Genomic DNA, 19,110 nt, shown 5'->3' on the forward strand with positions numbered 1-19,110 from the left:
AGGATTCAAGAATTACATTCGCTGGCTTTTTTTCTATACTCCACTGAACCCTAGACACACACCTTCAAGATGGTTATGTAAGTGTTCAAAAATAGACTTTAGTGGAGAACAAACCACATCTTGGTAATTAGCCTAGGCAAACATTAAACATACTCTATTTTTCATGTATTATTAGCAAATGAACTTACCTAGTTAAAAAATTCATGACTGACAATGTGAGAAAACATAGTAGATGATTTATAAGATGTCTCCTTCTTCCCCACCACCAAAAGAAAAAAGAAAGAAAAAGAAGATAGGAAAAGTCATGTAGCCTTCCATAAGTCTTCAAAATCTTATCATGAAAAACGTATCACCTATTACCTTGCATTTCTATGGCAACTTGTATCTGAGTATTTCTACATATGTTTCAGACATTAATTCCAATAATACTTTATGCCACCGAGGTATCTTATGGAAAAGAAAATGAGCCAAACCTGAGTCCCTAAAATAATCTGGGATCACACTGCCACTCACAGATTAAATCAACAAGGAAGAACCCATCCATTAATGATGGGCAGCTACATAGGCCCAACAGAGGAGTTCTATCATCTTGTCTCAAACTGCATGGAGCCATTCTGCATGCCATTCCCTCTCAATAAATTATAAGCTCCATGAGGGTAAGAACCCCTCTTTCATAAGTACATGCTTTCATATTAAATGAAGCACTATATATTCTAGGCATTAGTTTCAGCTGTGAGTAGGTCCTCATAATATTACAGAAATCTACATAGCTAGTTACAGCAAGTCTGGACCAAGAAAGGCACGTTTGCAAATACTAGCACTAGTCTAAAAGCAAAGCAGATGGGCATCATTTAGAAGGCAGCGAGCATCAGATTAACAACATCTCAGTTTTAAAAGATATAAGTTTGTAATTTCTAAAAAATATTTCATGCTCTCCTCCGGTTTGGGCCTCACATCAACACAGTGAAGAAGGCATTGCAATCTCTATGCACCCCATGAAGAATATACAGAGTATAGGTTAAGTGATAATGTAAGTTAAAGCACAAAATCTAGGATACTTTAAACTCCTAAACTCTTACCAATTCCCTTTCAACAGCACACTACAACAATATAACAACATGATGTATATCCAAGTAAACAGAAAGAAGCACACACTTCTCACATACATACTTTTAACCTCTCGAAATAGCAAGAGAGCGAGTATAACCTTTCCATAGCAACTCACTTCAGGCTGGTACTTACTGGTTTTATTTGCTTCTCCCATCCAATGGCCCAAGGCTATTCGACTGATAGAACTCCAAAAGGTTTTGTTGACTGATTGTACCAGTTCTTAGATGGCCTTGTTTTGGAGCTTGCCTCTTCTGGGAGCACTCACCAAGAGAACTCTGCTATCAGAGACAGGGGTGTGCTGTTTCAGAGAGCCTCGCCAGGGAGATACCATTACCGTGGATAATGGAGGGAAGCCATTTATAAGATCATTTGATCAGGAGGAGCTGAGCTACTTGTTAGGCAGGAGATTTGCAAAAGCAGCCGGACAGGCAAGGGAGGCTCTAGCTCTTTTTACAGCCGTCTAGTTTCAATCTGAGATTATGCAAGAGATAGCTCACTGATGACATACATACAAGTACACTCACATAGAAAACATTCATGTTCTCTTTCATTCACACACGCAAATGAGGTCAGCTGTACAGTAGTCCTGTCCCCTGCTAACGTTCTTATGAGAGACTTCCATTGTTTTCCACAGGAACCTGGCACTGAGACCAAGGAATCAGCAGATTATAGTTACAGATTTCAGTGTCATGCTGTAAAAATGGTATACCTCCAGCATCTGAACCTCAAAGTTTGCGTATATTACAAGGGACAAATAGTTCTTTTTCAAATAACTTCATAAGCCTCTAAATATATGCAGCACCATACTCTATTATTTATTATATATGCTGCATGAATCATTGCCAAGAAAGTGCTAATGATTGTCTGGGGCTTATTTATATTTACAAACTAATGCATCATTACAGGCTTTGATTCTTCATTGCCAATATCAATATACCTAAGCTAAAGTAAGAAGTATAAAGTACAAAAGCAGGGATATTTTTAAGCATGAGAGAACAGAAATAATTACACTAAAAGATACCTCAAAGGAATAGGTGGGGAAAATAAAAGGAAAGCAGAATTCAGTAATAAAACATTTCCGGGTTCTCAAATAGAAAATTTAATATCCTTGGAAACATTCAGATGGAACAAATTAGAAGCAGACTAATAGCCCTAGGGAGCAGGGTGTGGTGAGTCAACGTCTTGGGTCTCCAGTGTTCTAGCTGTTCCCTCTTACTATGCATGAATTATAATTATCCGCCACAGTGAAACATCAACACATTTTCTTAAATTTAAGCTCAGAATTTCAATTGCTGAATTTCCCAGGGCTTTTTGCATAGCATCGAAACGCTTGGATGCTGCTTGTCAACCTGTGACTCACATCTCATTATCTTAGCTCCTCGTCGTGTTCCTAGTTTCCCTGCACCCAGAATGGCCCTGTAGAAGCCAGATGTCAGTGCGTGTCTGAACTGAACTACATGAGGACAGTTGAGATCTGCTGTTGTTTCTAAACCAAGAACTTTGATCAACTTGGCACAGTTTATATTTTAGTCAAAAGTGATTTCCAATCAGATCTAGGGGTTAAAGAGTTTGAGCTAGCAGAAATATAGCAACTCTTCCCCCTAGCTTTTGCCTTTTAATCAAAGTCTAAATAGCCACAATTTACAAAAGCTAAGCATGTGTTTCAGAATCTTACTTGAGAGGTACTAGGAAATATGGAATAGTATCTGTTTTAAAAGTTTTCAACTGGAGAGATGGATCAGTAGTTAAACACACTTGCTGTTCTTGTAGAGTACTGGGGTTCAGTGTCCAGTGTTCATGCAATGGTTCACAACCATCCATAACTCCAGTTCCAGGGGATCCAGCAGGCAAAACACAGATACGAATAAAATAAATCTAAAATGAAAATATTTTTAAACCAAAGTATCTTTAAAATACTGGAAGAAGAATGGGAGGGGACAAGACTTACTTTTCATTTATCCCACTTCAAAAATAGTCAAATACAAACCTCTACTTGCCCCCAGTCCTGCTTAGAAATCCATCATATTTGCTGCCCTCCCCCAAACTACCACCACCAAAGACAAGTGCTTCACTTTGAAGAAAAAATGGCCACGTGGTGCACTCATGTAATCCCAGCACTGGAGAAACAGGGATAACAAGAGTTCAAGATCAGCCAATGCTACATGAGACCCTGTCTCAAAAATAATATATAAAAATAATATTTATATATATATATATAAACAAACACAATTGACCACAGGTTTCAGAAAGCATCATTAACCACACAAACTATTTGTTTAGAAACAAAGGGCCTAATCTGAAAGGTAACTTCACAATTGATTATAATGGGCTCTCTACAGCCTTCCTTCAGCTAACATAGGTTCTTCAATGGCAAATTGTCAGATCAAACAAGGCCCTTGGTCTCCTTGTTCTCTGTCTCTCTACTATTTGAGTACAGAGGCCACTGTGCACTTACAGTAGATATGGCTTGTGATTGGTTCCTGATAGAGCAGAATCTTACCGCAGCATGCAATCAGCTCTGTTTCCCCAGTGTTCACACACATACGAAGAAGAAGCTGCAAAAAAATTTTAAACCATTGCCCTTAACAGGAAAACACAGCAGTTAGTTCCTTATTTTTGTTACTCTGAGGTTGACTTTCGTTTCAGGAAAACTTGGGACAAAAACTTACCACCCTTTGAGGAGCTAAGTATCATGACGTTACTATTAAGGACCCCTATGTAACCCACCTGTGTACACTCTCATTCATTTAACAAATCTTTATCAGTACTGTGTTCCAGGTATCATGTTAGGTGATAAGCATAAACAAATAAGTATGTGACCCTGAGTGGCAGTGGCTACATATGATTCTTAAACACATACCGAATGGATAGATAATATAACTACCAAGAAAATAATAGCATACAGATATTAGTTATTGTTTTTTTTTAAAAAAAAAAACACAGTCTGCACTTACATCCCCATCCATGCCACCAACCTTCCCCTCTCTGTGGCATTGGGTACAGGGAGAATACAGAAATGCATCAAGACCAGTCCTTGTCCTCAAGGAAGGTAGATAGTAGGAACACAATGTGATACAATGCAGGTAGGCATAAGATGCTTCATAAGGAAGGACTAAAGAGAACGCATGGTTAGTATTCCCAAAGGACCAAGAGAATGAATAGTGTTTGGCAAATGTGTAAGAGTTCACCAGAATTTGAAAAGTAGGACTCAGCATGTTGTTGTAAGATAGATTCTAACAAATGACTGCTCTCAGTACATTAGCTTATTTTTTTTTCTCTGCTTCGGGTTCTTGTTTCCACTGGGCTGAAGGACGTGGGTGCTGCATGAGGAAGAAGAAATGTCAAAACTGCGTAGAAAGTAGTGTTTTTAAGTGTGAGATAGGACTCTGGTTCCAGATCAGTTACAAAGGAAGAGACCAATAAGGTCTGACACAAACAATTTAGTACTGAGTACATATATATGAACAGGGCAGGCATCTGGGGAAAGTGTTATTAGTGACATAATACTTGTAAAAATAAACCATTGTTTTGTGTTACTTTTAAAATCTAAGCTATGCCATCTTGTGTGGCTTTCATTGGAAGGTAGCTTTTTAGTTATTCGATCCTTTTATAAGTCTGAAAAATATCCTTAAGAAGAGAAAACAGACTGATTGTAGCTCAACATCTGGATTATTCTACAATGCTTAAAAATCATTAAATATTCACAAATCTATTCATTCATTCAGCATTTCCATGGCTAAGGGAGCTCGGGAAGGAGAAAATGGTTAGCTAAAACTGCCTAGATGAACAAGTAACAGCATCTCCCCTTGAAGAGACTTAAAAGAACAGTCATGACAGCTTAGTTCAAAGATGCATACAGGTTAGCATTGTAGGAGAGCGGGGGAGACTGAAGAAAGCACTTTACAGAGGAAATATATTTGAATTGAATGAGGGAGAGCAAGCAACCAGACCACAGGAAAGACATATTTCAGGCACAAAGAAGAGTATGTGTTCATGTCCAGAAGAGATCAGAGGAAGACGGGGAAACAAAACGTGGAGATAAATTAAGAAAGATCTCATATTCCTTTCTATTTGGTTTGGTCCCTTCCTGACTACAGAAAGATGTTTCAAGTAGTGGACTAGCACGATTTGCCTGCATTTTAGGACTAATACACAGGTGTCGGTGTGGCAGATAGCTAATTGAAGACAGGAATTTTTTTTTAATTCCAGGTAGTAAAAATGAAAAAAATATTGAAGTATGATATTATGATATTATGTCAGGGAATAAGAAACACAAGTAATACAAGAAAAGGAAGGGAAGAGACAAGAGATTCCAGGAGAGATGGGCACCTATTTTGGAAATTGATCAGCGATGGTAGTGATGCTAGCTAGGCCTGCCTGGTGGGATATAAATACATCCTGTTGTCCATATGGAATCTGAATATATCCATCCCCAGGAAGTACAAAAGGACATAGGAGGTCTCCTTGTTTTATAGCCACGAGATTGTGTTGAAGATTTCAATGAGAACTGTGTTTCAGTTTTTAGGTGTGTGAAATAAGGACAATTAACCAGCTTAGACAGTGGGAAATAAAATACTGAATTTGATATGAAGATAACACATGTGGTCACACTGGTGTTCCTCTGCATGGCAAGAGTAATAACTGTACTCTTAAGAATAACAAATTGTTCTCAAAGTTTTTGGCCAGTGGAACATTACTTTTAATGAATTATAATGAAAATGCATCTAAATTTGTACATAGGCTCTTCTGAGAAAGACAAAAATTCTAGAAAAACACTTAAAAACAGATCTCAAATGCATAGCGATAGGACCCGTTGGAAATCTCAGTAAAAGTGAATCTAGAAATGTCTATGGAGAAGCAAGACAAATAAATGTGTAAGCTTGAAATCACAAGTATAAGAACAAGTTGAAGCAACTGTAATTCATGATAGAAAAAAAAGGATATCTTTAGCTATGTATCTTCTCAGTAGAGATAACATTAAAACAATAACAATGGAAGCGTAGTTGTAACACATTGGTCTAGTTTGTGGAATTATTCCAAGAACAACTGTACATATGGACTCAAGATTTTATCTTGGAGGCCATCAATATGAAGAAATGTGTAACTGCCGAGAAAGTGCATAGAGTAAGAGAAAAAAGAAGCCCTCTGCGGAGCACCAATGCTAAGGACCTGGAAGAGGAGCCAGGGATCAGAGAGAAAAGTCAGAGACGTGAATTGTATGAAGTCATAGAAATGAAAATGAGAATACTTCAAGTGGAATGTATTGATCATGATGCAAAGCTACAGACATGTCAGAAATGTTCCCTTCTGTCCCCTGGCATTTCTACAGCATTTATCTAGCTTGTTCTTTTGTTATTTTCATATTAGAAGCAAATGCCCAACTGTTCCCACAGGTCCATGGATACGCTTAGAAATATTTTGAGAATCCTACAGTTTGTTGCAACTGCAGCAACATGAACGAAACCACATAGTATATACCCCAGGAAGCATTCTTCTTGGTGGTAGTTCTTACCAATGCCACTGTTAACACTCTGTCCTGTTGTGAGGAATACTATAATGAAGCCGCATTGATAGCGGTCTTGCACTGTCCTGGATATTTTGTCAGGTGCACGGTAGGTTTCAGCTAACAGATGAACCATGGCTCACATTTAGATATTTTCCCCCCATACGAAGGAATAGTTTCTGTTCAAGTAGCTCCCATTTGGTAACTATAGCTCCATAATACTTTTCCATGTGAAAATGTAAATATCCATTCTGGCCTGAAGCCTGTTCAGCCCACACTGCTGGTAGTGATCTGCACATTACTGGATCCTCCGCAGCTACTTCTTTATGTGGAAATGGGGGGCTGCTGCATCAGAAGCATGTAAGGATTCAGTATTCTATATGTGAAGGGTGCTTCAAAATAATCAAAGCTATCCTGCTAATAAACAGTTTGCCATTTCTGCTGCATAATTCACATGCTATAAATACAATTACTACTATTTTGTGAGATCTTATAATATCCTAGGTAGTCTGCTAAAAGTTACAACGTTTACAACTTTACAACATCCTGTTCATGTGACTCTGAAGCCTATGTTCTGTTTTTTATTTTGTGTTCTTCTGCATGCACTGGAGGATAAACCCAGGGATTCATGAATACCAAGCAAGCACCCTACCACCGAGGTCTGTCTCAAGTTTATATGTTTTTATTTAGAACTCATAAACCACAAAAAGTTTCAAATGGTATGGTTTTTCTCAGCTAATCATTCTCTTTGCTTGGTCATGAATGTCCTTACAGTTTCAAAGTAAGTAACCTGTACTTCCACTGTGGTATTTGAGAGCAAACCTTAGGAAAAAGAAAGTCCTCTACCCACAAAGGAGACATTAATGTTGAGTCAGAAGCAGAAGTGGGTTAACTATCGACCCTACCAGCATTAAGGGTTTCTTCTATGTTCCCTTGTCACTTTCTGTAAACAGCAAATTAAGGAACTATTATTGAGGAGTTGACAGACTTCTAAGAAGTATTTATATCACTGTATCATATGTACATGAACTGGAGACACTGATGAAGTGGCGTGATAAACATGCCCTAGTGGTACAGGAATTGAGGAAACTATGGGGTAGTCATGTTTGTTCAATTGTCTCCTTGAGTAGGCATAACACTGACAGCTTTGGGCTAAGCTCAAGTAAAATATTCAAAATATGTCAATTAAGCCCTGAGATAATTAGTCTGACTGCAACGGCTTTGGCTCCACACCATTTTTCTGCTGTTTGGGAGCTCTCTCCCTTTGATAGTGCCTCTCAAAGGCAGTGGGGAGATAATAATAGGATCTATCACCCACGTGTTTACTATTGGGCAGACATTGAACTATTTCCTTTAAGAATCTTATTTCATCCTCATAAGAAATCCATTTTACAGATAAAGACACTGAGTCTTAGGAGCGAAGTTAGTACTCAAATTAGGTTACACAGCTAGAAAGTGACTGAACACGGGTTCAAATGCTTATCTTACTGACTCCTAAGGTGGTGCCTTCATCATAATAGAGAAACAGACTATGAAGATTTTGAGTTACAAACCATCATGTGAATGCTGGAGTGGCAAACTTCTCCCTTAGTAATTCTCATTAGATTGATGTGAGTCCAGGCTGGAGCATAGTTTCCCTTCTTAAACCTTAAGTTCATCCCATAAATTGTATAAATTGCCTATGGTCAATTTCAGGTACCAACAATAAACGATCAAATATAAAATTGCCAGACTGTTTCTTAAAAGCTGTCTCCAAAAGGAGGTGGTGGCTTAATATTGATCAAGTACAATGTCCTCATTAAGGTTTGTAGCTCTCTCTCTCTACTTTAGGCCCAGTGACACAGGGTTCTGTTACACAATCTTCTGGAAAGATGGCACAGCCCAGTATTGAGCAAGATGTCTATGAGAAAGTTTATTTTGGCAAGTGGCTTCCTTGAATCCTTTCTACAGTTCCCAACCATTTCTTGGCCTTTCAGTCCTTTGCAAGCTGACGAGCACTCGATGATACAATAAAGATACCTCTGATGCCAAGCTTCAAGACTGCTGTCTTTTTAATGACTGCTTCCTGGACTTTATCCTTTCTCACACAAAAGAAAAATAAAATCACTCAAAGGCACATTTGAATCTCTCTCTGGGCCTGAAACCACATAGAGCCAGATGATACTCTGATCTGATACGCTATCAGAATTCTAAGATGAGGAAGATGGAGAGACTAGATCTTACTGACAGATGCCTAGCTTCTCCTTTTAGTTTCTTAATTGGGTCACAGAAGTGGTTCTTCTCGGTTTAGCCTCCTGCCAGTAGGAATTCGTAAACGAAAACTATGATGGAGTTACTGCTATCAAAGACATTGTCAACCCAGTGATGGAATCAGAGTTGAATGATGATCCTGAATGAAGGCTCTTCTTCATGGCATGCCACAAAGACATTATTTTACACACTTACTTGTGCTCTCCACCATATCAAGTGGTGATGCCGACACTATTTTACACTCACTTTTACTTCAGAAAGTCTCCAGTGGAGGAAGCCATGCACCGAAAAGGTTACTGCGTGGTGCACTTGTGTTTGTGAATCTCTAGGTCCAAGTTCATCTTTCACTGGCTTCCTCCTGGGCTTGTGTTGTTTTTGACTCTCTTGGAGGAAATTCTGCAGTCTGTCTGGAGTGCAAGGAACTTCCATCAGTTTCTCTTTACCTACGCCTACACAGAAATATCCTCTGGAGACTCGTTAGTAACAACTGTTGAAAGTTCAGTGCTGTCTACATACGTGTGTGCACACTCACAGCAGAAATGCATTTTATCATCCATCTAGCTCATTAACCTTTCCTTTTTCTTCTTTTTTTAATGAAGCAGAGGTTGAGTTTATTAAGATGTATTTTTAACATACATTTTAAGTGCGAGTTAATCGAAAGAGGGTGATCAAGGAAAGAATAAAACCCAGTTCAGAGTGTGGGTATGGGCTTCAAAAGAGAAAATTACCTTCTTTTCCTTTGTTGAATGTCATGTTCTGGGTTATCAAAGCATTAGTGTTTGGGAGGTAGATATGGGATGCCTAAATGGAGCAGACCTGCCCTTTCCATGTGGATAACCAACAGGCAATTTTATGTCATAAGCATAAAACTATAGATGTGTTATTATTTGTGGCAAAGCCTTCAGGAAATAGATTGCTCTCTTACCCCCCCTCCCAAGGAGAGAAATGAGATAAGTTAATCCCTCACCACTGTCACATGGGTTTGGTTAGTGTTCTCTTAGAATACACATCATTGAGAAAGCGTGCAACTACAAAAATGGCAGTTTGCAAACACATATAAGACTTTCAGAAAATACATATGCAGTTACATATGAGTGTGGATCACTACCAGTATATATGAATCAATGTAGATAGATGTAAGTCAAGGTGCTCGTTTTGGAGAGGGAATGCAGGTTAGTGCCAATATGAAGATATATATTGGCACTGTACCCATGCAAGAAACTGAAGGTATGGTGTAGTTTACAGAAACTCTGTGACTTCTCAGGCATATGGATCAATATGAGTAAGTGTTCAATCAATGTAAATGAGAATGTGGTAGGATGAATACCTGAATGAGTGTAAACACCAGTAACAGCCTGTCATGTGTGGTGTTAGCAGCCACTTGGGTGAGTATAGGCATGCATCTATGTGAATTAATTACTGCAATAGAAATAATTTACCCCATTGTGGTGCATACCAATAAAATGCATATTAGTGACTAGAAACGCAGTGCATGTCACTACATGTACACTGGTAAAAACGCATGTAATAATGTGAGTAGGGTGTATCCATATGAGATTAGTAGAATGGGAATGTATACAAATACCAGTGTGTGTGTTAAGTATAACAGTGTTTGTGCTAAAATGTGCTAGGGTCTGAATTGGGATTGGCATGCAAGATGGTATACATGTAAGAATGTAAGGGGGGTTATGTGTCTATAAGAATGAATGGCAATGTGTAATTTGGAGTGTGTGGTTTCGAATGCAAGAGTGCAGAGTTGAAAATACATTAGTGGCAGTATGTGAATGAACATGACTGTGCATTATGTGTGACTGTATTTATGAATTTTGCATGAGTAATGAATTAGAATATGTGTATGCCAACGTGAGCCTGTGTGAGCATATTTGTACATAAGTGACTTCATAAAGGGAAAAAATGATGACATCAAGTGAACTGGCTGTGTTCATAAAATTAATTCGCATATAACTGTATTTTGGGTCATGTATCTGAAGGTACAGTACTGAGCTGGATGACTAGACGTCAGTGTGAAGAGTGTAAGAGGGACGATGTGTGTCAAAATGCCTGCCTCCGTGTCTAATATGATTCTCTACGAACATGATGAGGGACAGAGCATGGCTTCAGGGCTGTGCACGCAAGCGAGAGCGTAAGTGCCCGCACAATAGCGCAGCGAAGAGAGTGCAGTCGTTCAACAATCTACAAGAGGAGGCCGGCGAGATAGTGTTCACATTGCTATCATCTGTACTCATGAATTATATGAGTACATGTGTACACCTGGGTGTCACTGAGCTGTGTGTGGCTGTGAGGCAACGTGACACTATCAGTGCAAACATACCACACTTTGTGAGGCGGATGTGTTGTATATGTCTGTGACAAAGGAGAGAAGTTTGAGTTGGGCAAAGGGGAAGCTAGGGTGTGCCTGGGTACAGAGTGTTTGATTACATAGGTGTGTTAGTGGGGATGAGTGATTATGTCCTCTATGATGTAAGTGAATATAAAAGTGTGTAAAAAATGTTCAGAACGGGTCCAAAGGCATGAGTGGGTGAGAGCATGTGAGTGACGTATAAGGTGTATGTTCCTTATAATGAATATATGAATATGGGCGTTCAGCTGTGTATATGACTTGCAGTATGATTATATGTGAGAGTGAGGAGGTGAGACTGCTACAGAAAGGTGAGCCTGGGGGAGAAAAGGGACTGGGTGAGTATGAAGAACACTGAAGGCTTGGAAACTCGCCAGGAAATGCCATTCCTCCCGAAGCAACAGTGTTCTTCTAGTTCTAGACCCGTTACTGAGCCTCTCTAAACCTCTCTCTTGGCACTGATAAAAATAACTAACCCAAACTAATATCACTTGTAGATTCAGAAACAGAAATAGAGGCAGGGGCTAGTTGAGAAAACACCTACTTTGCAGTGTTAATGCTGGAGCAAAGGATATCATTTATCTAAAGTGCCTAGCTCGGAGTTGGTAACAGTAGGCAATATATAAAATTTATTATGGTAGCTGTCACAGAAAGCCCAGGAGACATCCCCAGGCACACTTCTTATTTTCATCAGTCCTAATTACCTTCTGTCAAAGTCTACAGAGGATCTCGGACCAGACCATCTCCAGAAAGCTGAATGCATCAGTACCGGCAAAGCTGTAATTTCATACCTTCAGTTCGACAGCCGAAACTCTGGTGCTTTCCTTTAATGAGAAGGCATCACACAAACACCTGCTGCTGAGATGCAGTCTTGCCATCGTCTAGGCCCAAGGTATGCTCAGAGTGAAAGAGAATTGGGTTGCATATTCTTTGTCCTGTTGGAATTCTTTGGAGGGAGGTGTTGACTTGGGCAACAGGAGCGATGCCTAAGCAGCTGACAAAGAGGCAGACAGTGAACCAGACAGAGAGACTCAGGGACAAGAAGGCAACAAGGCTGCAGGGTCTAACATAGAAGGGCAGATGGAAAGGGCAACAGAGGAAGCTACTGTGACTGTCTGAGAGGCAGACGGAGAGAAGGGCAGATGACAGGCAGACGCAGTGGAAGAAAGGCAGGTCCAATGTGCAAAGCTACTGGGGAACTGTTGGTCACTTGTAAAGCATGGTAAAGACGTGTGAGACTACAGGCCTGCCCTTGATAATCTAGTTTATCTGATCAGAGAAATGCTCCAGAAACTCTTCAAGAATGATTTAAGATGAGAGAAAAGCAATGCACGCCACAAACTCATGCCAGAGAGCTGGGAGGGGGAGCATGCTTTTGCCGCCTTGTTAGGTGGGCAGGTAGAGAGAAGGCGCCACAAGATTTTAGCTGAGCCTGCCAGTCCCAGAAGCAAGGAAGAGTGGGTTGGGAATACATTTGAATACGAAATGAAATTAAGATTAGGGGGCAGTGGAAACCACAGAAACTGATTGGAGGGTTTGCGACATGTGGCTGAAATGCCACTTAGATATCAGGAAAGAAGAAAAAGAAAGGACAGCTTGATGGGAAGTGTTTTCTCTGTTGCACCGATGCTCTTAGACGGTGCTTGACATTTGCAAAGGACTTGGCAATGACTCTTAACGGTGTTTCTCCTCCCCACCTCAAAATGTAGGTCAAGGCTGTCATTTCTTTTTTTAAATTTATTTATTTCTTTGTTTATAAAAATTTCCACTTCCTCCCCTCCTCCCCATACCCTCCCATTCCCCCTACTCCCTCTCCTCCTCCCTCTCCAGTCCTAAGAGCAGTCAGGGTTTCCTGCCCTGTGGGAAGGCTGTCATTTCAATATTAGAGATGAAGAAGCCAAAAGGCAAGGGGCAGCTATAACAGACTGAACACCCCAGAAAGCAGGGTTATGTCCTCAGGCCTAACTGGTGAGTCCTGAGCTCAGATGAAAAGGTAACATTTATCTGGAGTTCAAATATCCCTAACTGCATGCCCCGAAATTCTTCACTCACCTCACACAGCCACCACCACAGGGTCTCAACCCAGGTGAGTGTTGCTCATGAGAAGGGGCTCTGTGCTGGCTTCAGCTCTGACTGACTCGGTGCTGTGCATACCAGCTCCCACGAGATGCAAGGGCTTAGTGGGCTGCTCTTTCTTGTGGGACCATGCTGAGAAAAGCACTTTCGCGGAGATAGAATCCTTTCTACATGGGTTACTACCCGCTCATCCTAGCCACCGCCCCCAAATATTTTACACACACACACATGCACACACACACACACACACACACTAGAGTGGGATATTTCAGAAAATCATTTAAGAAGACTAGTGAATCAGAGAAGTAGGAAGTGTGAACACATATTTTTCTGGAGGATTTTGGAAAAGGTACTGAACTGAGGGTTGAGAGATGGGAGAACAGATTAATAATCAATGCTTGCTCTCTCACCCTTGTGGACCTACTCACTTCTTGTCAGCTAGAAAAGCTTCCTTAGTCATTGTGGACAAGTGTTAGGGAGGCTAAGTCAAATAAGATGCATGTGAAGAATCTACATGATTTTAGGAATCAGGGGTAAATTTGTATACTTGTCAGAGATGGCACAGTCTGGCGTACAGAAGTCAACAGAGATAACACCCACTGAGAAAATCTTTGTTGCCTACCAAAGTACCACTACTATTCCGTACCTTCATCACTCAATTCTGAGTCTCTACCCCCATTTCAACTCCTTTGCTCACCAACCTCTTCCTTGGGGTGGGTATCTGAAGAGAGAGTCGCTTAGGCAAGAACACTCTGAGTTTCCTTTTGCCTCACACCTGTGGAGGTTCTAAGCCTCTGATGACCTTAATTGAACCTTCTAGCCCGTCTTAATCAGAGAAATGCCTCCCCACAGCTTTTGCCAAATTTCCCAAAGAGGATATAAACTATTTGTTTTATTTTGATGACTATTTACCTTGCTCGCCTCACAGAGCTTTCTGTATCCAATTGTGATAGAAACCTGATTCTCTCTTTCCTCCTCTCTTCCCTCCTCCCCCATCTCATGCTGGAGATGGTAACCAGAACCATGGTGTCTTGCATGCCTGGCAGTCACTCTACCATCCAGTTATTCCTTCTGCCAGAGACAGGGTTCCTTTAAACTCTCAACCTTCTGCATTTTTCCCACAATCACTTGAGGCTTCCCAGGGAAGGGCTAATTTTCCCCGTTTAGGACTCCAAACTCTACAACCTCTATGTACTTCTCACAAACACCCCATCCCACAACCACATTGACCCTGCAAAGAAAGCAGCAACTGCATGCAAATTCAAAAGAGCATGATCCAGGCTAGCACTCAGATAGTAGAGGACAACAGAATACAGAGCTCTAACCCAATGAAACAGATTGGTGGGTATTTAAAGAGAAAGCAAAATTGAAATCTTGGGAAGCCAAGAAAAGTCCTATGATCTCCAATTCCACCTCTTAAACAAAAGGGATATGCCATGCCCTGGGCTTGCCTCTTCCTCTGGTACAGATTCTAGATCACAACTGTCCCCTGGCATCTGTAGCATCCATGTGTATTCCCTTAGTAGCTATCCAAAACCCTCCCACTGCATCACTGAGTGATGCCGCCGCCTCCTTCTCTGCAGGAGCTCACTTTGCAAGAAGGTGAGGAGAGGTGGGGTGGTAAGAACTGTCAGAACTCCAGAAGGGGCAAGGTTTGAGAAGGGTCATGTGTGTATGTGTGTGCGTGTGTGTGTATTTGTGTGTGTGTGTGTGTGCATGCGCGCACGCACACGTGAATTAGCCTGTACTAACCAAAAGCTCTCATGTTTCTAAGATTTCCTTCAGTATACTTCACTTTTCCCGCATACCTTCATAAGGAACATCAAACAGTAACTTCATGGCAGTTTGTCTTGAACCCACCAGTTGTGTAGCTTGAGCCAGTGCAGAAGCAATTGGCAGGTCACTGGGTGGTGACACCCTTTGCTTACTGGGGGTATATTTTGAGTATAGCGTGTTTTGTATAGGAACAAAAGATGGGTCATGTACGTCTGTGCTATTCCTTGTGGTCTGTTATAGTATGTGTATGTGTATATGATTTGTTACATCTATACTATGTTGCATTTGTCCTGAACTTGCTTTGTGTTATATGTGCAGTGCTGTGTATATATCATCTCATTTCTGTAATGTGTTACATATGATTATATCTCTACCATGAATGCTATATGCACGTACGTATGCCATATGTCTAATTTGTAGTGTGCAGCATGTATGTCTATGTCATGTCATATACATCTGTACTGAGTGGTGAATGTTGCATAGCTGTACTATACAGTGCGTTTACACAGCCTTTGCTTTCTTTCTGTAGCTCAGCCTCTTGTTGGAAGCTGGGCAGATATGGATGTATACATCTTATACATACCTAACTTCTCTTTTCTTGCTGCATTTCAGCTTTTTTTCCCCCGAGAAACTCTGTCTGAGGACTAAAACTATCACCTTGGGATGGAGATCAAAGGAATTTGTGACAATTGTGCCCTCTTCCACAGAACCATTCATGGCAAACGTCTTATGCAGCTTTAAAGATTTCTGGGGAAAGCTCCAGGATCCTTTTTCAGGCCCAAAGAAGATAAAGTGCAAAGGAGAAGAGAGTGATGCCCCTCTTCGAAATCTGCTCATACTGGAGAAGAATGCTATGAAGGGAGCCTCACTTCTCTGAGTTTCTCCTTCAATCTTTATAGAAGGAGTGTGCCTTTGCTCGCCAGGCTTGAAAGAGCTGCTTTGGAGTACTGGTTTCCAGGCTGGATCCTGGGATCGCAATGGGAAGCTGAAAAAAATGTGCCTCAAGTATAGTCACTAGGGGGCGATATTGTGCTGTCAGAGACAGTGGTCTGTTCAGGGTGCAAAATTCCAAATACTTCACATGGCTCTGTGAGAGATGAGGGAAAAGAAGCTGCCTTGTGCCAAGCCAGCCCCCCTTTTTATAATTATCTTCATCACAAAACCTTTCTGTCTTGGGACTGCATTGAGTAGTTAAAATAGTAGAGAGTCTCAGGGACCCCCTTTGATCTGGCAAAGAAAACTACCACACAGAGCTTTACCCGGGCTTATTGGTAACCCAGAAAACACAGATTTGGGCTTCTCCTTCTCTGCACACTCCCCATTCACATGAAATAAAAGTGAAACCATGTGGCTAAAAGATGAAATGTGTGGGTATCTCTTTTGCATTGGCTTTTCCTAAACTGGAGAGCATACAAAATAGAAAGTGCTACAGACAGGCTATTTTCTTTTGTTGCAGAAGGGCTTGTACTTTAGTGGCTATCTTAACTATCAAGTACAAAATGGTCCCTTTCCTAATGTTCCCACCAGATTAGAGAACACCTAGTCTAATTCCGTCATTTGAAGGTCAAGGAAACGGGCACCGAGTACCACACGCATTCAGCCTGATTTCTGATTTCCAAGGTTCATGCTGTTCCAGCTTCCACCCTGCCCACCCCACAAGAAGATTTTTTCCCCTCTAGATCCACCCCCTTCTAACCCACAGAAAACCCTGTCTCCCCCATCAGCTCTGCGAGCTTCTGAACCAAGCACCTCATGATCCGGCCTGTCTGTGAAAATATGATGGAGATGGCTCTTTTTCCCATCAGGAAATTGATCATTTCTTTTTGGTTTTCAAGGTCCACTTCCCTTATTTTGCTTCCCACCCCCAGTCCCATCTGGAGCTGCACCGTTTTACCCCCTCGTTGCATCCCCTGGGTGCAGCACAGATTGTTCCAACGTGCAGATAATTGACCGAATGTGCAAATCAGACACGGATCTATTGCATTGATTAACATTTCCAATTAAACTCCCGGTTAGGCTGTGAGTATTAGTGACTCAAGTCATCACAAGCAAATGCTTGTACCGTCTACGCTGCAGAGCGCAGTAGGCAGTGCCACATTTCTGGGGCGAAATGGAAACACACTGACGTGGAGGTTCACTTAGTCCTCTGGTACTGCTGAATCAGATTGTAAATGTATGGCTGTTAGTTGATCCGAGGCTCGGGCTTCACACCTGAAATGGAGGACTTGGGTCCTCCACGTCGCCACAGTTACTTTTCCGCCCCCTGCTGGCAAAGCTATTTAGCGAGGATTTGGCCTGGAAGTCTACCCTGACCCTGCAAAAGGAACTGCCTAGCTTCTGACAGGTGTGGTTGCTGATGTGGGTGGGGTCGGGGGAAGGTGCCCAGCTAAGACTTAAGCTGTGCTCCAGAGGCCTGGAAAGCCACACTTACCTTCCAGGGTAATGGTTTTCTGCTGTCCTTAATGGACACAAGGTCCCCCCATCCCATCCCACCCCCGCCAAGGATTCTCTTTTGACTCAAACCTGGGTCTAATTCACCCGTATAAAGCAGTCAGACTCCAGTATCAGGTAATAGCTCCCCTGCTCTTCTTTCTAGCCTTCACCTCTAGTCCTTTCCCTTTATCTAAAAGGAAAGAACTGATTTTTTTTAAAAAAATACCACTGCTCATTAAGTTTCTTCTCATTCCTTTGGTTAAAGTTTCTGGTTCCTAAAAAAAGGGGTTATACAGCTGGGAATGCTATTGACTCCCTAAACTGCTAGAAGCCCCAAAGAATCCTTGATTGAGTCACTGCTGTTTTGACTACCAGAAACTTTTCTGTTACCATGTCACCAGGGAAACTGGGACTCCTGGGCTCCTAGCAAGACACTGGTCTATCTGCATCCTCTATAGCTCTCTCCTACCTACTCCATTAGCTCCAGCCCATTCAGTCTGATTTCTAGATCTTATTTCTTCCGTGTTCGTCATTCACTTTGACTTGGTACTTAGTCGGACTTCACAATAGCAGAATCTCTGCCAGCAAAGCCCTTCCACTCTGCAGTCATTTCCTGTCTCTCTCATCTATCAAAACTACTACCCAGTCTTCTCCAAACCCAGAGCAAATTCATCTGCTCTGGACGCCACTTCCATGTTTGAATAGGGGAAAAAAATCAACCAACCACCCACGCAACCAACCAACCAACAAATAAACCCATAACCTGTAGGAATGATCAGCTGGTCAGAATGTTCATGGGTGTCATGGCCCTTTGCTTGTGCTCTTACCACAAGTTATCTGTTGGAAGACTTAAAGAACGAGCTTCTTCATATCCCGGGGTCTCTCTGGATTCTTGATTACCAGCAGTCAGCTTTAGCCCAGCATACCTCCCAGACTCTTTTCATGTTGTGTGTTGCGTGGACACAGAGGAGTACGACATTTGTATCCAGAAAAAAAAGAGGGCTAGTTGGCTCTCTTCCCAGGTGCCAGCCTATTAATCATCCATTACTTCCTTTACCACGGTGAGCCCCTTTACCCAAAGGTGCCCCTGATTGGAGGCTCAAGTGCCAAATCACACATCGTGCCCAATTATAATTTTACAAATGGCCCACTGAAAACCACACTGACCTTTTATACCTGGCTCATTCCAGAACAGGGCCACAGTGCTGTCGCCAACAGGAATGCACCTCCTTCTGTTCCAACACCTCAGACAACCATACAGTTGGCCTGGATTTGAGTCTGAAAAACCATGAGGTGAGGGGAGCAAAACTAACATGGCTAAGGGCTCCCCTGGGGAAAGCATCTTTTTCAAAATATAGTATACTGCAACCACCCCCGTCATGCTTCCCAAAGCCAAGCCACTCACCTTTCTCTCTGCTTCTACGGCCCATACAGCCCAGAAACCTCAAGTCTATAATCTGGAACGGATTATGGGAGATGGGACCAAAAAACAAACTAACAAAATCCAATGGAGCCCCTGGTTCCCTCCTTGGGGGAGAACCACCTACAACCCCACCCCCCCCCACCCTGCCCTCAACCACCACCTAAGGAAAGGAAAAGCCTG

At 41.7% G+C, this 19,110-nt stretch overlaps 1 protein-coding gene across 11 annotated transcripts in view; it reads right to left on the reverse strand.

Moving 5' to 3' along the window:
• The window catches only part of Pak3 (p21 (RAC1) activated kinase 3), a 256,618-nt gene that overhangs the window by 96,412 nt on the left and 141,096 nt on the right, over nt 1-19,110 (reverse strand). For 2 of the 11 annotated variants that reach the window (XM_087903192.1, XM_087903191.1), the window contains exon 1: nt 1,243-1,489. The exons of 5 other annotated variants lie outside the window; for them this stretch is intronic. The gene's annotated coding sequence lies outside the window, so the exon portion shown is untranslated. Of the gene's footprint in view, nt 1-1,242; nt 1,491-3,565; nt 3,666-18,674; nt 18,786-19,110 lie in introns of those variants that run through there. 4 more of the 11 variants (XM_087903189.1, XM_048441770.3, XM_085685014.2 and 1 more) reach the window with 4 other exon arrangements.

Source organism: Myodes glareolus, chromosome X (genome assembly GCF_982192425.1).
Source record: "Myodes glareolus chromosome X, mMyoGla1.1, whole genome shotgun sequence".
Classification (NCBI taxonomy): domain Eukaryota; kingdom Metazoa; phylum Chordata; class Mammalia; order Rodentia; family Cricetidae; genus Myodes; species Myodes glareolus.